The sequence below is a fragment of the Panthera pardus genome, unplaced genomic scaffold, assembly GCF_024362965.1.
Source record: "Panthera pardus isolate Hobbes unplaced genomic scaffold, ASM2436296v1 HiC_scaffold_24, whole genome shotgun sequence".
Lineage (NCBI taxonomy): Eukaryota > Metazoa > Chordata > Mammalia > Carnivora > Felidae > Panthera > Panthera pardus.
Window position 1 is genome coordinate 117,287,921 of NW_026526810.1, and position 20,627 is coordinate 117,308,547.

A 20,627-nucleotide genomic window follows, 5' to 3' on the forward strand; every position below is an offset into this window, starting at 1 on the left:
TTTAATAAATTTCTGCTTTAACAAAAAAAATTATTGACATAATACTGGTGAATCAAGTTGATGTATCTAGTTGTGGCATATCATTAAGGGGAGATTTAAATTCCCAATCTTTAACTTTAAAGGTTAATGCTTATTTTGCTTCTTAATGACTTTATAGTATACATGCTGATCATTTTTTGAAATATGTTCATGGAACCAATTCAAGTACCATGGGTATAAAGCTGTGGTTTGAGCCTCAAATGTCTGAGCATTGGCCATAATATAGTCTGGGTCGTGTGCTCATTAGGGTTCTTTGATTTAGTCAGTCTGGGATGGTGTCAGTTTATAGACCTAGGGATGGGACGGCCCATGAGTGCAGACATCTCCTGATAAGATTAGTATACAAATGGTTATTTCTATTGGTAGTACTGCTTGATTGTCAACTTTTAGCAGTCTCAATTCTCCGGGTTTTAATTATTGAGTGGGGGTTATGTAGGAGTCAAAATTTAGATCTTTATAATCTGTGTACTCATAACTTCAGTATCATTGATGCCCTATAGTTTTTATGGTTAGAGAGGGATTGTTGATTCTCATAGATGTTATGATTCAAAATTAAAAGACCTACAAACTCCTCTTCCTATTAAATTACTCAATATAGTGCAAAAGAGTTCATCTTTTTAACCTGTCACTCTGTCCTCATATGTAACTCATAATTTCAATGAAAGTTGCTCACCAGTGCACATGACAAAAAAGACTTAAGAGGAGAGAATTTTGTTTTTCAAACAAGTGGTTTTACCTACTTACAAAAAAGACTTGAGAACTTGGACACCCTCCAAGAGCCTCTGAATATTTTTCTTCAACAGAAATTCCAGCCCAGACGTTCAATAACCAAGGTTTGTTTTCAAAGAGGGAATAAAGAAACAAATTTCATAAAGACGGGCCAAAATTTGAAAGCAATTAATGGTGACAGTTCCAAGTGATGAGGGAGCATGAGGCAAAGCACAAGCTAGCACACAGCACCTCCCCCCGCCACCCCCACGTGGGATATGTGTGCTATTCTTCGGACACTCCTGGCTGCCCAAAAACAGGGGAAAGGAAAGAAAGCAAAATGGTTGACTGATAGAGATCACAGTCATGCAGGACAGGAGTCTCCTTCAGTTCATGGATAACTTAGTAAACTTCAAGAAAAAGGCAATCTTATCCATACCCTAATTTCCAGAAGCCTATAGACTCCAGGGCGTTCCCTGGAGCCCTAATATTACCTTCATCAAGATGTAAGAGGGTTTAAGTGCTTGCCATGGTGATGTAGGAAACAAAGGCAAATGAAAAATTAAATTCCTTTACTGCCTACAGCCCATTGACAAGTCCTTGGAACAGGCAGAGTGATCTCCCTCTAGGAGCTCAGCTGCCTGGATAAGACAAAAGGGAATCTGGGCTTAACATTATCCTTCTCTCCCTGGGATCCTGTGAGTCTCCTTAAACACATAAAAATTCCTTTGTAAACCTCCTTTATCTTTAACCCCCAAGTGTATGTTGGCAATTACGCTCCAAGCATCTGGCCCCTGACATACATCTGAAGGGTCTCATGACTGAGGTTTTACTAAATAGTAATAAATGATATTTTCCCTAACAACAGCTAGCCCCTCAAGGTCCTGGAAACCTTGTTTCCAAAATTCCTTAGAGACTTACACTGTCCCTAAGTCCCTCCCAACCTGAAGGTATATAATCAGTCACCTGTCACAGCCCCAGTGAAGCTCTTTCTGCCCACAGGTCCTGTCCCCATGCTTTAATAAAATCACCTTTCTGCACCAAAGACTCCTTCAAGAATTCCTTCTTGGCCATCAGCTCCAAACCCCACCATCACCCCAAAACCCCATCACAAGGACTTTACTTCATTTTATCAGTAACACTACTGCTCTTTCCATATTTTATTGTCAAACATTGGAGAAGAGGAGGAAAAAAGAACCTGGCAATTGAAGAGAAAATTCAATAGAAAGGAGTATTCAAAAGCCGTGTTCAGAGTAGAGGAAGAATAAGGAAAGAATCAGCCACTGCCAGGGGACACTGGAAAATTAGCAAATAGCAACAGATGACAAACAGGAGCATAAAAAAGTTCTATTCATGGACTTCAAACTTTGAAAGGTGTATTATAGACCAAGATCAGCTGACATATAGGTAGAGAAGTTGTTTTAAATGAATTTTTACCAACAAACCTGAAAAGATTACATCCCTAGGTGCCAAAGTGAATTGGTCATAAATCTCTGAGGGCACTATGTAGAATTTCTGGGGAATCTTGGAAAATAAGCATTGAGCCAGAAAAATAAAATCACTTTGTCCTGGTTTCCTTTAAAAAAGGGGGAAAAGATAGTTCTTATTTGCTGGGTCATTTAACTGTTCTGAGCCTCTGGTGCTTCTGTAAATTGATGACTATTTTCTAACACTATCATCCATCAGAATTGTTTTGAGAGTTAAATAAGATATGCAAGTTAATCACAAATTCTAAATCAATATAAAAATATTACCAATTATTTAAATGCTTTTCTTCTTTGCATGTTCATTACACATGCCTCTGTTATAGAGTTTAACATGTTGCATGATGGAGAAGTTTATGTCCAGTGTCCTGATTACAATGTGAGATACTCAAGAAAAGGGACTATGACTTATTTTTTCAGATGACCCCACAACCCAAACACTGATTAGCATTTTTAGTGGGGGTTTAGTAAATATTTGTTGAATGAGGCAAGATAAAAAAATAATCCCAGGAAGCCATGCTACAAATCAAAATGCACACAGGATGATATTTAACTGAGATGAATATAAACCCTACATTTAGGTCTAAATAATAACTTGCACAGTTATAGAGGTAATTATATAAATAAACTAGTAAAGTCCTAGCCCAGAGTTCACAGTAAAAACTTCCGGGAACCCTAGTCAACCATAAAGAGACAGATGAAATTTTCAATAATATTAATTATTAATTTTGTCAATAGTACTTGGCATCCAAATCAAGAGAAATGATAATCTCATGCATTCAGCACAAGTTGAATCACATTTTATTTTTATTTTCTTTCAATCACATTTTAAAACAGAATTGACAAACTAGACTAACTTCACATACCTGCCATTTAAGAGAGTATATTACAGAGTTGAAAGAGCCCAAGTAGGGTCCAAGGGAAGAGAGAAATAAAAGATAGACTTGAGCTGTCTTCAGATATTTAAAAGCTATCCAAGGGTGCTGGGTGGCTCAGTTGGCTAAGCATCTGACTTCAGCTCAGGTCATGATCTCACTGTTCATGGGTTTGAGCCCTGTGTCGGGTTCTGTGCTGACAGCTCAGAGCCTGGAGTCTACTTCAGATTCTGTGTCTCCCTCTCTCTCTCTGTTCTCCTCTCTCTCTCAAAAATAAATTAAGATTAAAAACAAAAATAATAATAATAAAAGCTATCCAGTGTTGCCCTTGTAGGTAAAACTTAGACCAAAAAAAATTGTACTTCCAAATTGGGTTGTCACATGTCAAATTCAGATGCAGTATAAACAGGAATATACTAATGATAACAGCTCTCCAACAATGGAACAGACTCTTCTACAAGATGGAGAGACTGTCAGAGAGACATTCAGGCACAGGCTGAATGCCTATAGTTTAGACATTTCTTGTACTCCTATCTATGTCTAGCATGGCGCTCATCACACAATCCATATTCCCCAAATGTTTTTCACAGATTGATGCCAAAGTAAATAATCATATGTAACTATGAGTATATGTCTACTCTGCCCAGTAGAATTTAGAACTGGGCCAATCATTCAGTCATGATCTCCATATCTAATTCACTGTGTACTCCCATCAATAAAATTTTTGAACATGTACTCCTAATATGCACATTTATTTCTAAATTCCATGCTATACAACTATACTAATCAGCACACATTTTGTACATATATATAAGACACATATATAGGTGAAGGTGTGGGATAAAGAAAAAGAAATATTAATGTATTTTCTTTCTGTACACAATAACTCAGTGTGGCCAACCCACTCTGCAAAGCACTGGTGGACAATTAAGGAGCTCAATTTACCTCTATCTCAAATACTTGCATATTTTGGACCCTTCCTGATGTTAATTACCTACATATTAACCTTAAAGTTTTCCATTTCCCTTTTCTCATGTAGACAAAACTAGTTACATCAGGTTTTTGTTTTGTTTTGTTTTGTTTTGTTTTGTTTGCTTCTGTTTTTTGAAGAAAGTTAAGTGATTTTTTTTTTAGAATATCTGTATATGTTTCTTGTAAGCCTTAAAAAAATAATTTTAAAAATGAGTTTCCTGGTTTTGATCCATGTTTTTGATCCAATTTTTTCTAAATGGTTTTGATCCAGTTTTTCTATCTTGTGTCTCAAAAGCAGGTGTTGTTCCCTTATAAATATAATACATTTTTCAAAATTGCAACTGTCTGGTGTTCTGTTGAGATGAGAAATTCACATGAATAGCATCAACCAGAATGGAATCACTAATTCTTCCTCCTTTCTGTCAAACTTTCAACCGAATCCCAAAGTCTAAACATAAACTTAGCAGCCTTGTTTGAATTTTTAGATGCTCTCTGCTTTACCAATATTTCCTCCCTTTCCTGGAAGATTTGAACTATTTTAAAATGAATTGTTATGCAATATGATGCCACACAGTCCCATGATTCCTCTTTATTCTTAGAAACTTTCTTCTATGACTTAGTAAGTGACTACAATTTATTTATTGCAAAATTTGTGAATCATGTTGCTCTGTCATGTACCAGCAGAGGCAGCAGCAAGAGACAAGCAAGTTTCATCTGAAAAGTTTACTTCCAGTTACTTACGGGGCTCACAAAACTCCCACATTCAGACCTTGTCCTCATTGGGAAGAAGTGTTGTCATAATCAGGAGAACGTGGGTGTTAAGCAATGGCCTCACTTAGATCCAATCTCTTGCCTAAGGTTTCTTGGGATTCCTGTAGCAACAGAGGAGGAAAACTCTCTTTGGTACTAGTCCCACCTTGGGCCTCCAGGGACTCCTGTTTTCTCAAACCCCAAAGAAATAGAGCCTACAGACTGAGGTGGGTGGGGTGGTAGCAAGGAGGGAAAAAGAAAAAAAGTGTCTTCTTGTCCAGCTTCCACTCACCAAATCTGTTTCTCTCAGAGCCAATACAAGACAAAACACTGGTTTACTGAGTCTCTTACTGCTCTGCTCTTTGGGTGTCCTGACACCAAATCAATCAGCTACTGAACGTCCATTTCTTCCATTGTAAAGAAGACACATTATGAGGGTGGTGCTCCTATTACCTTTTGGTGATTCTGTTTTCTGCACTTAATCTCACTTAATCTTCATGTTAGCCTTATGAGGCAGTTTTTATTGTTCCCATTTTACAGATGAGGAAACTGAGGCTTAGTGAGATTCAGGAACACAGTCAAGGTCATATAGGTACAAAGGCGGGGGCCCTGGGCCTTGAATGAAACCTGTCCTACTCCATAGTATCATGCTCTACACCTCTCTTGGGAATATGAGTAATACCACCTCTTTGGGTAAACTTCCAGTAGTGGCAATCCTGGATAGCAAGGTAGTTCTATTTTTAACATTTTGAGGAACCTCCATACTGTTTTACACAGTGGCTACACCAGTTTGCATTCCCACTAACAGTGAATGAGTAATCCTGTTCTCCACATCATCGCCATCAACTCTTGTTTCTTGTGTTGTTGATTTTAGCCATTCTGACAGGTGTGAGGTGATAGCTCATTGTAGTTTTGATTTGCATTTCCCAGATGGTAAGTGATGATGAACATCTTTTTGTGTATCTTTTGGCCAGCTGTGTGTCTTCTTTGGAGAAATGTCTGTTTATGTCTTCTGCCCATTTTTTAATTGGATTATTTACTAAATTGTACACCTGGAACCAATATAACACTGTATGTTATCTAACTGGAATTAAAATAAAAACTTCTTTAGGAAAGTAATACAGTCTCACAGTTATACCTTACAAAGCACTTTGATCTTTAATGTCCCCATGAGAAAAAATCCATGAGGTAAACAGGACAAAATTAACACCTGCTCCCTATCCCTCTATACCTGTTTACTTTTTTTTATTTTATTTTTTTTCAATATATGAAATTTATTGTCAAAATGGTTTCCATACAACACCCAGTGCTCATCCCAAAAGGTGCCCTCCCTAATACCCATCACACACCCTCCCCTCCCTCCCACCCCCCATCAACCCTCAGTTTGTTCTCAGTTTTTAAGAGTCTCTCATGCTTTGGCTCTCTCCCACTCTAACCTCTTTTTTTTTTCCTTCCCCTCCCCCATGGGTTTCTGTCAAGTTTCTCAGGATCCACATAAGAGTGAAACCATATGGTATCTGTCTTTCTCTGTATGGCTTATTTCACTTAGCATCACACTCTCCAGTTCCATCCACGTTGCTACAAAGGGCCATATTTCGTTCTTTCTCATTGCCACATAGTACTCCATTGTGTATATAAACCACAATTTCTTTATCCATTCATCAGTTGATGGACATTTAGGCTCTTTCCATAATTTGGCTATTGTTGAGAGTGCTGCTATAAACATTGGGGTACAAGTGCCCCTATGCATCAGTACTCCTGTATCCCTTGGGTAAATTCCTAGCAGTGCTATTGCTGGGTCATAGGGTAGGTCTATTTTTAATTTTCGGAGGAACCTCCACACTGTTTTCCATAGTGGCTGCACCAATTTGCATTCCCACCAACAGTGCAAGAGGGTTCCCGTTTCTCCACATCCTCTCCAGCATCTATAGTCTCCTGACTTGTTCATTTTGGCCACTCTGACTGGCATGAGGTGATATATGAGTATGGTTTTGATTTGTATTTCCCTGATAAGGAGCGACGTTGAGCATCTTTTCATGTGCCTGTTGGCCATCCGGATGTCTTCTTTAGAGAAGTGTCTCTTCATGTTTTCTGCCCATTTCTTCACTGGGTTATTTGTTTTTCGGGTGTGGAGTTTGGTGAGCTCTTTATAGATTTTGGATACTAGCCCTTTGTCCGATATGTCATTTGCAAATATCTTTTCCCATTCCGTTGGTTGCCTTTTAGTTTTGTTGGTTGTTTCCTTTGCTGTACAGAAGCTTTTTATTTTCATAAGGTCCCAGTAATTCATTTTTGCTTTTAATTCCCTTGCCTTTGGAGATGTGTCGAGTAAGAGATTGCTACGGCTGAGGTCAGAGAGGTCTTTTCCTGCTTTCTCCTCTAGGGTTTTGATGGTTTCCTGTCTCACATTCAGGTCCTTTATCCATTTTGAGTTTATTTTTGTGAATGGTGTGAGAAAGTGGTGTAGTTTCAACCTTCTGCATGTTGCTGTCCAGTTCTCCCAGCACCATTTGTTAAAGAGACTGTCTTTTTTCCATTGGATGTTCTTTCCTGCTTTGTCAAAGATGAGTTGGCCATACGTTTGTGGGTCTAGTTCTGGGGTTTCTATTCTATTTCATTGGTCTATGTGTCTGTTTTTGTGCCACCTCTATACCTCTTTAGCCCCCATTTGAAAACAGTAAGGAAAATAAAGTTCAGAAAATGCAAAGGATTTTTCTAAGATCATGTAGATAGTAAACAGAGTTGGGATTGAATGGGCTTTCATCCTGTGATTGCTTCACCATGCTTCTTTTTCACCTAGAGATAGAGATCCAGCTTTGCCTCTAACTAGCAGTTTAACCCTAAAATTGTCATCTAAATCTACGGTTTTTTCATATGCAAGATAGATGGGAATAACAATGATAATAATCAATACCTACAATAATTACCTCACAGTGTTTGAATGAAATATATACATAGGTGTTTATGGAACAAGTACATAATACACAAACCAAGATAATTTTATTATTAAGACTATTCTGTCGGAGAGCCTGAGTGGCTCAGTTGGTTAAGTACCCAACTTTGGCTCACGTCATGATCTCATGGTTCGTGAGTTCGAGCCCCATGTCAGGCTCTATGCTGATAGTTTGGAGACTGGAGGCTGTTTCAGATTCTGTGTCTCCCTCTCTCTCTGCCCCTCCCTTCCTCATACTCTGTCTCTCAAAAATAAATAAACATTAAAAAAAAAGACTATCCTGGGTTAGAAACTGGATTGTCCAGCTTCTGGCAAAATTGCTAGACAGGGAAAGTTAGTGTTTAGAAGTATCCATCTCCCCACCTCTCAATTCCCAGGTAGTACACACTCTCTAGCTGCCTTTGGTTGGCCTCTCAGAAAAGAATTTTGCCTGAAAAGACATTCAAAGTTATATAAGCATCAGGAGATCTTCTATATTCACCTAAATTTTTGATGAGGCCGCCGGTCTCCACTGTCCCGTGAGGTGGTATTTACCTACTTGGGAAGCCATCCACAGCTTGTTCCCCTCTGTATGGGACTTAGAAGCAGTTCTGTTGTACTTTTTTTTTCTTTTCTTTTCTTTTTTTTTTTAATTTTTTTTTAACATTTATTTATTTTTGAGACAGAGAGAGACAGAGCATGAACAGGGGAGGGGCAGAGAGAGAGAGAGACACAGAATCTGAAACAGGCTCCAGGCTCTGAGCTGTCAGCACAGAGCCGATGAGGGGCTCGAACTCACGGACCGTGAGATCATGACCTGAGCTGAAGTCACTTAACTGACCAAGCCACCCAGGCGCCCCAGTTTTGTTGTACTTTAGAGGAAAATCTTGAAAGCTGGATGAGTTGTCCTTACACCACTATGAACTGTCCCAGTACCCATTTGATATAGTTGATAACAAAGATCAATGAAGTAGTTTGAAAGGAAGAAAGAGAATCTTTGCACTGATCCAGGACATGGAAACAAGAAAGCAGTGCTTTCTTTCTGCAATTTGTGAAACAAAAAGGTAAACTGTTTCTATTCTATTAAGAAATTGTTCCAAAGGAGTGTGTGTGTGTGTGTATGTGTGTGTGGTGATGTGGAAGATAACAAGCAGCATTTGAGAGAACAGGTAATCATTTCATTGCTAGATTTATTCATTCAACATTTTTTGGGTGTTAATACTGCTCTAGGTAATGGACATGGAATGCTGAATAAGACAGATTGCTTGTCCACACTCTTATGGAGTTTGCATTCCAGATGGACAGCCAACATTGATCAAGCAATTACAAGTTCATTTGGTGTTACAAAGGAGAAAAACAGACTTCCATTATGACTTTATTTGTGAGCACATTGCAATGTCTTGAAGTTCTTACTTACAAAGATCAAGTAGAAGCTACTGCTACATGCTAGAGAATTCCAAATGATTTCCAACAATGAAAAACTTGAAGTTCTTAAATAGTCACTATTCTAAAAAACAAAAAACAAAAAAACAAAAAAACAAAAAACTAGAATGGCTAATCTTGGCTCTCAGTTTCTGTAAGGGCAATATAAAGGAAACAGGAGATACACAACATTATCTTGACCTCACTGACCACTAGATAGCCCAGGAAACAGTGCATACAATATGGTAGAAGGAAGGATCAAAGAATGTATTTTATGAGGATAATGAATTCTGCTGACTTTTCCCCTTCTGGGTTATAATAATTTCAGCCTTTTTTTGTAATCATACCCTGTTGGAAAGCCACATGGCTTGGACTGATTTTTGCCTACTACAGATTTTGGTTTCCAAAAGTACATCTCCATGACTAAGGAAATGAGCAGTCCCAGGTTGGCTGACTCCATTAGGAACACTTAAAATTTGATTGCACAATTGTATGGCCAACTGGGGGCTTAGCATCAACTAGAATTTTCCCATTGGCATCTGACTTTGAAGATATCATATTGCTTGGGGAAGAAAGCGGGAGTAGTTATAATTTTCATGGGACTTATGGAGTTTTAGTATTGGAAGAAGAACTTGGAGACCATCTACTTTGACCCTCTACCCAATGTAAGACTCTCCTGAGCTTGATGCATGATATTCATTCTTTGCATACACATGAGAAAGGGAACCTACTATCTGATTTTTGAGAAATTCTGTTATTCTTTCCTATACTAGAAAAAAATCTACCACCATGGTCTTAGGTGTGTCCACTAGAGCCCCATAAAACAAATCAGAAAGAATCTCACTTCTATTTAATGATTTTCTTCCCTCCCATAAGTCTTTTCTACCCTAAACACAACACCCCCTTTTTTTTCTCCATACCAAATGCAACATGATCCTCCAAACTGCTACCATATTGGATCATGGAGATGGAGGAGATAGGAGAGGAGCAAAATGTTTGTGTCTCTTCGGTAACATACCTGCTATATCTCTCAGTTTTGTAACATCAGCAGGTTTGATCAGAATACGACCTGTGCCCCCATTCATGCTGACAATTAAACTTGAAAGAGCTACTTTAACTGTAAAGGTAAAGGCAGAATTTCTCCATTGATATTGCCAGATGTGGTGACTTGCCACTTGATTCTCTTTGGTTCTAGAAAATGCCCAAGAAATTAATATTGACTCTAAAATTACACTCTCAGTTTGAAGATGCTGCCACACTGTTGAGTCACAAGAATATATTATTTTTTAATCTCTATTTTGCTACAAATTTTAGTAGCTTTGGCAAAGGGAATATAAAAACAGGCAGTCCCCAACTTATAGGGTTGTTTTCCAAAAGTTGGTTGTTTGGAATGTATTTTACATGCATGTTAAATTTCCTGGCTAGCCTACCAAAGACTTTTTAACCCCCGAGATGCCTGACATTGTAATACCATATCAGAAATAACCTGCAAACCAGAATGCATTCTCCAGTTTCTGGCTTAACCTGTACCTTAAGCACTGGACCACCAGGAATACTTTAGTAGCCAACACTACGTTTAACAATATTTTTCTAAATTAATATGTCCAAGTGACTACTGGGAATACCGGGAATGTTTTCATACTTCCCCTCTCCTATCCAATTGAGTTAAGGATTCCCTGCTCCAGCCAGCCAAACACATAACCCAGGGACTCTTGCAACCTGGGCCTGGCAGTGGCTGGAAAGGTGAGTTGCAGCGATAGATGCTACAGACCTTCTGGAAAAAAATAATATCTTCTCAATCTTAATTAGTTCTACTTGGGCTCCTGTTCTTTTCATCCATGTCAGCCTGATTCGGTGTCTTTTTTTTAAGTTTACTTATTTATTTTGAGAGAGAGAGCAAGCAGGGGAGGGGCAGAGAGAGAAAGAGAGAGAGAATACCAAGCAGGCTCTGTCCTGTCAGCACAGAGCCTGACACGGGGCTCCATCTCATGAACTGTGAGATCATTCCCTGAGCCAGAATCAAGAGTCTGATGCTTAACCGACTGAGCCACCCAGGCACTCCATGATTCAATGTCTTATTCATTCTCAATCTCTCTTTCTCTCTGACTTCCTGGGCATCACAATGAAGTCTCTTAAGTTTTGTTTCACTTGTCCCTAAAGTACTCTCCAAGGTTTTAGCTGTTTTCTAAGGATTTTGCCCCAGTGGTAGCAAAATGAGTGAGTGAATGAATAAATGAATGAATTAATGAATTATTGCTAGTCACAAAGAAGAAACAAGTACTATAAAAAATCTCTCTTGTGGTATTTTCTGCCCCTCAACCTCTCTCCCCTTTCTCTGTCTCACCTATACCTGGAAGGAAGAGGTAGAATCACCTTGACCCCATTGGTGGGTCAGGTAAAATATAGGAAAAGCAAGGACAAGCCATTCTAGACCTTAAAGGGAAAATGGTGACATCCATCAGCACCTGACTTATACTAAGAAAGGAAAACAGGGATTTTGTGGGAGATGGGAACGAGGAGTTGGGACATAACCTTGCTGTTTTTCCTTTTGCCCTGCTTCTCTTTTCACAAAGGAGCAGGTGTTCCTAACCCTTTCCAAGATCCCACTACCAGATTCTTCTTTGCCTCCCCCTCGGAGATATGCTTGGCTACTACAGGAGCACAGTTCCTTATCTGCAAGTCCAAAATTCAAACAGCTCTGAACGTTGACAGTTTTCTGTTAACCCCTGGAGGAACTTGGCCCCAATTGTTGTGAGGTTGGTCTTTATTTATTGATACATTTACTACAAAGATGTCGGTTACCAATGTGACTGTGTTTAAGGTACAGCCCCAGATCCTACGTGGCTATAAGAAAATATATGTATATTAAAAGCTGAAAATTTCTGAATTCTAAAATACATCTGGCCCCAAAAGTTTCTGGGTAAGGGATTGTGGCCCTTTATGCCCTATTTTCCTGCACCTTCCTCTTCCCCAGCAAAGTGTAGAAGTTATGAGCATAAACTCTGGTGCCCCAGCCTGGATTCAAATCCTGTGTCTGATAGTTGTGTGTGAACTTGCTCAATTTGCTTTACCTCTCTGCCTGTTTCCTCATTTAAATGGGGATAATAATAGTGCCTACCTCAGTGTTGTTGTGAAGATTAAAATGAGCTGATCTATGTAAAGTGCTTAGAATAATTCTTGGCACATAGTAAGCGCCTTATGTTCACTATTACCATCATCCTACCTACAAATATTATCTTTCACCACCACTTAAAAATGTTATCTAATTTCTGCACATAAAAGTCCTATTCTACCCTGCCTCCCCATAGTTAACCCTCTGTCAGCTTTCTTCCATTCTCTGTCATAAAGCAAAACCATACTTTCTCTTCAGAGATCATACTTTGTACTTCCCGTTTACTCTTTAAATTGCTAAAACTGGTTAGTTGTCCCATTACTTAACTCTACGATAACTGCCTCCTAGAGATCCTTAATGACTCAACCACCTATATAAAGGTTGTGGTTCAGTTTTTATTCTGCTTGATATTTCTCTAACATATATTTCTGTAATGAATAGACTCTTCTCCTATCTTGCCTCTATTCTAACTCTCCTGAGACCTGCTCATTAAAGGTTCACCTTCCCAAGGATTCTATTCTTGGGAGTAGTCCTTACTGAACACTACCAGGCTCCTTAGAAAACCTCATCCAGTGTTTGTCTTTCTGTGTCTGGTTTATTTTAGTTAGTGTAATGTCCTCAAGATCCTGCATGACTCCACTTATATGAGGTAACTAAAACTGTCAAGTACATAGAATCAAAGAGTGGAATGGTAGTTGCTAAGGGCTAAAGGGGAGGGAAATGGGGAGTTGTAATCAATGGGCATAAAGTTTCAATTAAACAAGGTGAATAAGCTCTAGAGATCTGCTGTACATTGTTTACCAACGGGCAACAATAGTTTGTTGCACACTTAATGTATTGTACACTTAAAACTTTAAGTGCGTAGATCTCTAATGTTATTACCACAACAGCTTAAAATTCAAAAAATAAAAATAACACCTAATACTTAAGAGAAAGAATACAAACTGGCATTTGTGTAATGGACAACTAGATATGGTAAGTTTTTCTTAGAATTTTCTACAAGGAAAAGCAGTTATTGGGGAAAAATGCCTAATATTCATATTTAAAATGAAAAAGAATATCATATTATGGTTTTTGTGCAAGATACTTATTTTTCTCTTGAACAATATTAGAACAAATTATTGTGCAATTCAGTAACATAATGAGCACATAATGGACTTAATCTTTTAAAGGTCAATTCTGGCACAATCTTAATAAAGGAATATAGACCATTAGGTTTTTATCTTACCACTTTCTCAAACTGCCTCAAATTTCACATTGTCCTTTTAATGTTCTTCAGTGAATTATATAAATTTTATTAAAATTTAAGTCTCATAAAATGTACCTATATTGATTCATTTAGTTAGGTTCTATTTACTGTTAATCATATCATCAATGAATCATATTTAAAAGGAATTTTAAAAAGTTATTCTTTATTTCTGGGCTAAACTAATATTTCCTAACAGAGTCACAAGGAAGTGTTTCAAGTACTGAAATATAAATGAAATTGAATTTTGTGATACAAATTCTTTTTGGTGGAGAAACCAATTAGAAAAATTAAAAAGAAAGAAAATCTCATCCAATTTAACATGTCGGCTATCATCTGGATAATAATGACTACAGACTTGGTCATTAACCCTGAACTCTTCCTTATGCTTCAGACTATGTTTCCTATTGCTTCATAGACATGTCCACTTGGAGTCTCAAACTCAACTCATCTCATCCGAACTCATTATCTTCTCACTGACATCCTGCCCCCAGTCTCCACTCTCAACCCCCAAAGAATCCCACAACATTTGACTGCCTCATTCTTAATCTCAGTTTTAAAGACATGGCACTTCACCAACTAGCTTAAGCTAGTTCTGAAACTCCGAGTCTGCACTTTGCTTTACCTTGCATACTCAGTAAGTCACTAAATCCCATCAATTTTTTTCACAGTCATCACTAGAATCTACCTACTGCTTTAGTCAAGGCTTCCACCAACTACTATGCAAACCAGTGGCTTCACATGTTAGATCATGACCCACAGTAAAAAATATACTTTACAATGTACCCTAGGATACAGACATATTTATGTATGTATGTGTTCTATTTTAACTCACTTTTCAAAAAGGATAGTTGTGATATAATACATTGATTTCATAATCTACCAATGGCTTACAACCTACAGTTTGTGTGTGTGTGTGTGTGTGTGTGTGTGTGTGTGTGTATGTATGTATATGTATATATATTTTTAAGTTTATTTATTTATTTTGAAAGAGACAGCGACAGTGCAAGTGGGAAAGGGTCAGAGAGAGGGAGACAGAGAATCCCAAGCAAGCTCTATGCAGCCAGTGCAGAGCCCAATGCAGGGCTTGAACCCCAAAACCATGAGATCATGAGCTGAGTTGAAATTAAGAGTCAGACACTTAGCCAGTTGAGCCACCCAGGCACCCCTACAACCTGCAGTTTCAAAAGCACTAACCTAGAATAATGGCCTTTACCCACTCACCCCCATGTCTGTAACAGTGGCTCTATACATTAACACTTCCTGTGTGTGTATTAGAATCTCCAAGGGCAGAGGTTGTAATGTGAAGAAGAAAATGGCCCCCTACAGGTGGTTCTGATACCTCCCATATGTTCTACTTAGCTATGGAAACAATAATGAATATTTATTAAGCATCTACTTATTAGGCTGTATACATAAAGCATACAGCAGTGGACCCAATAAGCATGCTTCACTTATTTGGCTTTTATATTTACGTTTACTTGGAGTCCTCACAGGTCTAAACACTTCCAGCATTTTCACACCTCCATGACTTTGCATCTCCTCTCCTCCCTGCTTAGAATGCCTTTCATACTCCCTTTCAGCAGGTGAATGTCTACCATTAGTAATGTATGTAAAAATCTATTTCTTTACGAAAGTCAATTCAGTAATAGGGGTACCAAGCCTAGTCTATGTGCCTCTTCAGTTACTCTGTTTCCTGGTGAAAGTGGTTCTAGCAATGGCTCTTGCCATTTCTTCTAGCTCACCCCATATAACTTGGGTGCGACGGCCTTATGTCATTCTGATTTGTTCTGATTCAGACGTAGTGGAAGTCAGGCTCAAGGTTGGTTAATGAACAAGGAGAAAGATAAATCTGAGCAGTGAGGCCTGCAGGCTTTGCAACCACATGGCTTTCTTTCTTTCTTTCTTCCAATGTTTTCATTTACTTTTGAGAGAGTGAAAGTGGGGGAGGGGCAGAGAGAGGGAGACAGAGGGTCTGAAGCAAGCTCTGCACTGACAGCAGTGAGCCTGATGTGGGGCTTGAACTCATGAACTGCGAAATCATGACCTGAGCCAAAGTTGGGACGCTCAGCACACTAAGCCACCCAGGTGCCCCACCATATGACTTTCTAATCAAAAGTTTCCATTCTAGTAAATTCAGAGTTTTCTGCTCATCCCTCTCCAACACAACAGAGGTACTGGGATGAGCCCCACTTTAAGGAAAGAAGAGCTGGGGCACAGAAAGATAGAGTAATTTGCGCAAGGCACATAACCAATGAGTAGTAGAGTCCATAGTTTGAAAATAGCCCTACAGATGAAAATGTATAACTTGCCTCTGCTTTTGTATGAAGAGAAATAAAGACTAAGGCTCCGGTTTATACTTGTCCACCCAATGGTCTGATTTCTCCTGTCCTCTAATGAAGTGGTCTCCAAACCTTTTTTTGTGCACATTCCCAATCAGCACTCTAAAATATATGTGTGTGTATGTTTTACAGATACGTACTATTGTATTAATATACCATGTAAATTATAAAACACACAGAAACAGAAATTCAGAGTATGAAGTTTTAAAATCACAAGTCACAAGTTCTAATATTTTTTCTGTACCACAAAGTATTGCCTTGGACACTGTACTTTGGAGACCACCTGTGAAGTATCACACTTAATAGAAAAACATGTTTTCCTTCATATGCAGAAACAATATAAATCTGCAAGCAGGATTTGTTCACGGAGTTGCTCATCAAGGTGCAGTATTGGTCTCCATGTCACATTCCCCAGGGCACCTTGAACATGAAAGGCAAGCATTTGCAGTTTAAGATGGCCAACGTGGATTATAACATGCCACAGATTATGACTTAGCGTGCCCTGGAAACTGCTGGGCTACAGAAGTTTTTGAGCATGGGGTCAGTTAGGAGTAGGAGGAGGAGGACCAGATTAATAGCTAATAAGAGCTCGAAGTAATTTGACCTCTGCCTAAAATAGCCATGGGACTTGGGTGAAACATTTAATGACAAGTCTTTTAATTACATTGCATTTGCAGGTATTAGATTCACTGATGTCTATAATAACCCTGTGAAATAAGTAGGGCAGACACTACCACCTTCATTTGACAAATGTGCACAGGCTTAAAGAGGGTAAGTAACCCTTCCGAATTGATGAGGTATAACAACAGGCTTCCCCATGGCATTTCTGACTCATATACTGCCTTGCTGTCTCTCTCTCTCTCTCAAAATAAATAAACATTAAAAAAAACATTTTAAATATCTTTAAACTTTTTATAGTGTTTATTTTATTTCTGAAGGAGAGAGACAGAGAGAGAGAGAGAGAGAGAGAGAGAGAGAGAGAGAGAGAGAATGTGAACGGGGGAGGGGCAGAGAGAGAGGGAGACACAGAATGTGAAATAGGCTCCAGGCTCTGAGCTGTTAGCACAGAGCCTGACGTGGGGCTCAAACTCATGAACTGCGAGATCATGACTGAGCCGAAGTCAGACACTTAACCAACTGAGCCACCCAGGCACCCCAACCATTTTAAATATCTTAATTTTGTTTTAGGAAGTGAAGCCCAAAGAGAGAGCACTAGGGAGGGGGCAGAGAGAGAGGGAGACAGAAGATCCAAAGTGAGCTGTATGTGTTGACAGCAGAGATCCTGATGTGGAGCTTGAACTCACGAAATGAGATCATGACCTGAGCTGAAGTCAGATGCTTAACCGACTCAGCCACCCAGGCAACGCTAAAATGGTTTTCTATTTGACAGAAAAACCGTGAAGATAGTCCAGGTAGTTCCTATACACCCCACCCCCAGTTTCCCCAATGTTTTACTTTGCTAGAGCAGTCATGACAAGCACCACAGACTGGGTGGCTTAAATAATACATTTATTTTCGCACAGTTCTGGAAGCTAGAGTCCTAGATCAAAGTACAGTCTAAGTTGGATTCTTCTGTGGCCTTTTTCCTTGACTTGCAGCTGGCCCCCTCTTCTCACTGTGTCCTCTGCTGCTTGTCCTTTGGTCTGTGTGTTGTCTTAAACTCCTCTTTTTTTTCAAGTTTATTTATTTTTTCTGAGAGAGACAGAGATAGCACAAGTAGGGGAAGGACAAAGAGAGAGGGAGACAGAGAATCCCAAGCAAGCTCTGCATTGCCAGCACAGAGCCCGATGCAGGACTTGAACTTACAAAACTGTGAGATCATGATGTGAGCTGAAACCAAGAGTCAGACATTCAACCGACTGAGCCACTCAGGTACCCCATAGTCTCCTCTTCTTACAAGGACACCAGTTATCTGGATTAAAGTCCACCCTAATGACCTTATTTTTTTAACTAAGTTACCTCTTTAAAAGCTTTATCTTCTAATAGTCATATTCTGAGGTACTGAGAGTGAGAACTTCAACATGTGAATTTGGGAGGCACACAACTCAGTCCACAATGCACTATTATTATATTAATATGGTTCATTTGTCATAATCAGTAAACCAATATTGAAACACTATTAACTAAAGTGTATACTTTATCCCTATTTCCTTAGTTTTTACCTAATGACCTTTTACCCAATGACCATCCAGGAGACCGTAGTACATTTTATTATTGGTATGGACTGAATTGTACTCACCCCACCACAAATTCATATATCAAAACCCTGCCCCCTAAAATGATGGCACTTGGGGGAGGGGCCCTCATAAGGTAACTAGGCTAAGATGAGGTCATAAAGGTGGGGCCCTCATAGCAGGATTAGTGCCCTTCTAAGAAGAGATAGAGAGCTCAGAGTGTTCCCTCTCTTTTTCTACCCTGTGGGGACCCAGTGAGAAGACTGCCATCTGCAATCCAGAAGGAGAATCCACACCAGGAACCAAATCTGCCAGCACCCTGACAGTGGACTTCCCAGCCTCCAGAACTGGGAGAAATAAACGTCTGCATAAGCCACTCCACTTAACGGTATTTCATTATGGCATCCTGAGCAGACAACAACACTCATCATGTCTCCTTAGGCTCCTCTTGACTCTGACATTCTCAAAGTTTCTTTGTTTTTGACAACTCTGACAGTTTTAAGAGTACTGGTCAGGTATTTTGTATATTGTCCCTCAATTGGGACTTCTCTGATGTTTTTCTCATGATCAGACTAGGGTTTGGGGTGTTTGGGACGAAGAACACAGAGGTAAATGCCCTACTTATCAAATCATATCAAGGGTACATACTATCAACATGACGTATCATTATTGATATTAACCTTGATCGCCTGGATAAGGTAAGGCTTCTCAGGTTTCTGTATTGTAAAGTTACTATTTTTCTCCCATCAGTACTGTGCTTTTTGAAGGGAAGTCACTATGTGCAGCCCACACGTAAGGAGTGAAGAGTTATGGAGCTTCACATTTTTATCTGTAAACCAGCAGCGTTGTTGACTTCTAAATCTACAGTTTATTCCTTGTAATCAGTGATTAAAAATGAAGTCTATAGTCACAGAACAGGGGGAAAGCATGATCACTTAGATTCAAACTTGTCATTTCAACTTCCTTAGCTCTCTAAACTGATAGACTACAAAAAAAAAAAAAAAAAAAAAAAAACCATTGTGAATGTAGGGCAATGTAATGGTCTACCTCCTTGCAAGTTGTCCTTAAGAATATTGATCAGACTTGGACACATCACTTAGTCCTGGTGTTCAGACTCAACTCTGAAAGCTTCTGGACATCTGTTCTTGACACTGATGACAGAGAATTGGATACAACTCGCTGGTTTTAGTAATTAGCATTCAATAATCATGTTGATTGCTAAATAGTTGCATCTGACAAACACAAGACACTCTTAGTACCATTTTCTATAACCAAGAGTGAAATTTGCTAGAAATTTTATCTTGAATACAAACTCCATGTAGTTTATGTTTTTTATTCCGTGTATGACGCATGCATTGAAATTACATGCATGTGTAAAATAAGCCAAAACGAATGTTGAATGGAAATTGAACTCTTTACTCTATCATAGATGAATTATTCTTAAAATGTGAAGAACTGCTGTTTCACATCAACTTCCTATTTCCTGCATCAGCTTTAAAGGTATTTGCATTAAAAGATTCTTAGAAGCTCAAATTATCCTAGAATAGTGGACATTTTTCTCTTTAAATAATCAGAATATAAATTAGTTCTTTAAGAAGATTTCCTTTTTTGGGGGCGCCTGGGTGGCTCAGTAGGGTTGAGCATCCGACTTTGGCTCAGGTCATGATCTCGCAGTCTGTGAGTTCGAGCCCCGTGTCAGGCTCTGTGCTGACAGCTCGAAGCCGGGAGCCTGCTTAGGATTCTGTGCCTCCCTCTCTCTCTGCCCCTCCCCTGTTCACGCTCTGTCTCTCTCTGTCTCTCAAGAACAAATAAATGTTAAAAGCAACATATTTTTTAAAAAATAAAAGAGGGGCACCTGGGTGGCTCAGTCGGTTGAGTGTCCGACTTCGGCTCAGGTCATGATCTCACAGTCTGTGAGTTCAAGCCCCGCATTGGGCTCTGTACTGATGGCTCAGAGCCTGGAGCCTGCTTCCGATTCTGTGTCTCCCTCTCTCTCTGCCCCTTCCCTGCTCATGCTCTGTCTCTCTCTGTCTCAAAAATAAATAAAAACATTAAAAAAATAAATAAATAAATAAAAGAATTTCCTTTTTTAATGATTATAAAAGTACGTCTATCCATGACTTATAGCAGTGTACCAATGCAGTATGAGATTGTATTTTCCTTAAACAGTCCTCAGAAGAAACATAATTTTGTTGCCTAAAAATGAATTTAAATCAAGGTTAATCCCCATTAAACATGATTACATGGGCAAAATACCCACATTTTTAAAGGAGAGATCTATGATGTTAATTTAGAAGAGTGATTATAATTAATAACTTCCATGTTCTCAGATCTTTAAAACAATGTCAACATAATCATATCTCCTTATAATTTATGGGAAAGGAAACAAGTGATATTGTCTTCGATATGGGAAGATTTTTTGAGTGATGAAGTTTCTGAGTTGCCAAATGTTTTTCAATAGCATCATTTAGCTTATAGGTCACATTTATTCATATACTGGCTACATTCTACATATTAATTATAGGTTCTTTATTATGGAATATTTCGAATGCATAAAGATACACAGTGTCC

At 38.9% G+C, this 20,627-nt stretch overlaps 1 protein-coding gene across 6 annotated transcripts in view; it reads left to right on the forward strand.

Annotated features, from left to right (window-relative positions):
- The window catches only part of TSHR (thyroid stimulating hormone receptor), a 158,782-nt gene that overhangs the window by 24,624 nt on the left and 113,531 nt on the right, over positions 1-20,627 (forward strand). The gene's annotated exons all lie outside the window — the stretch shown is intronic.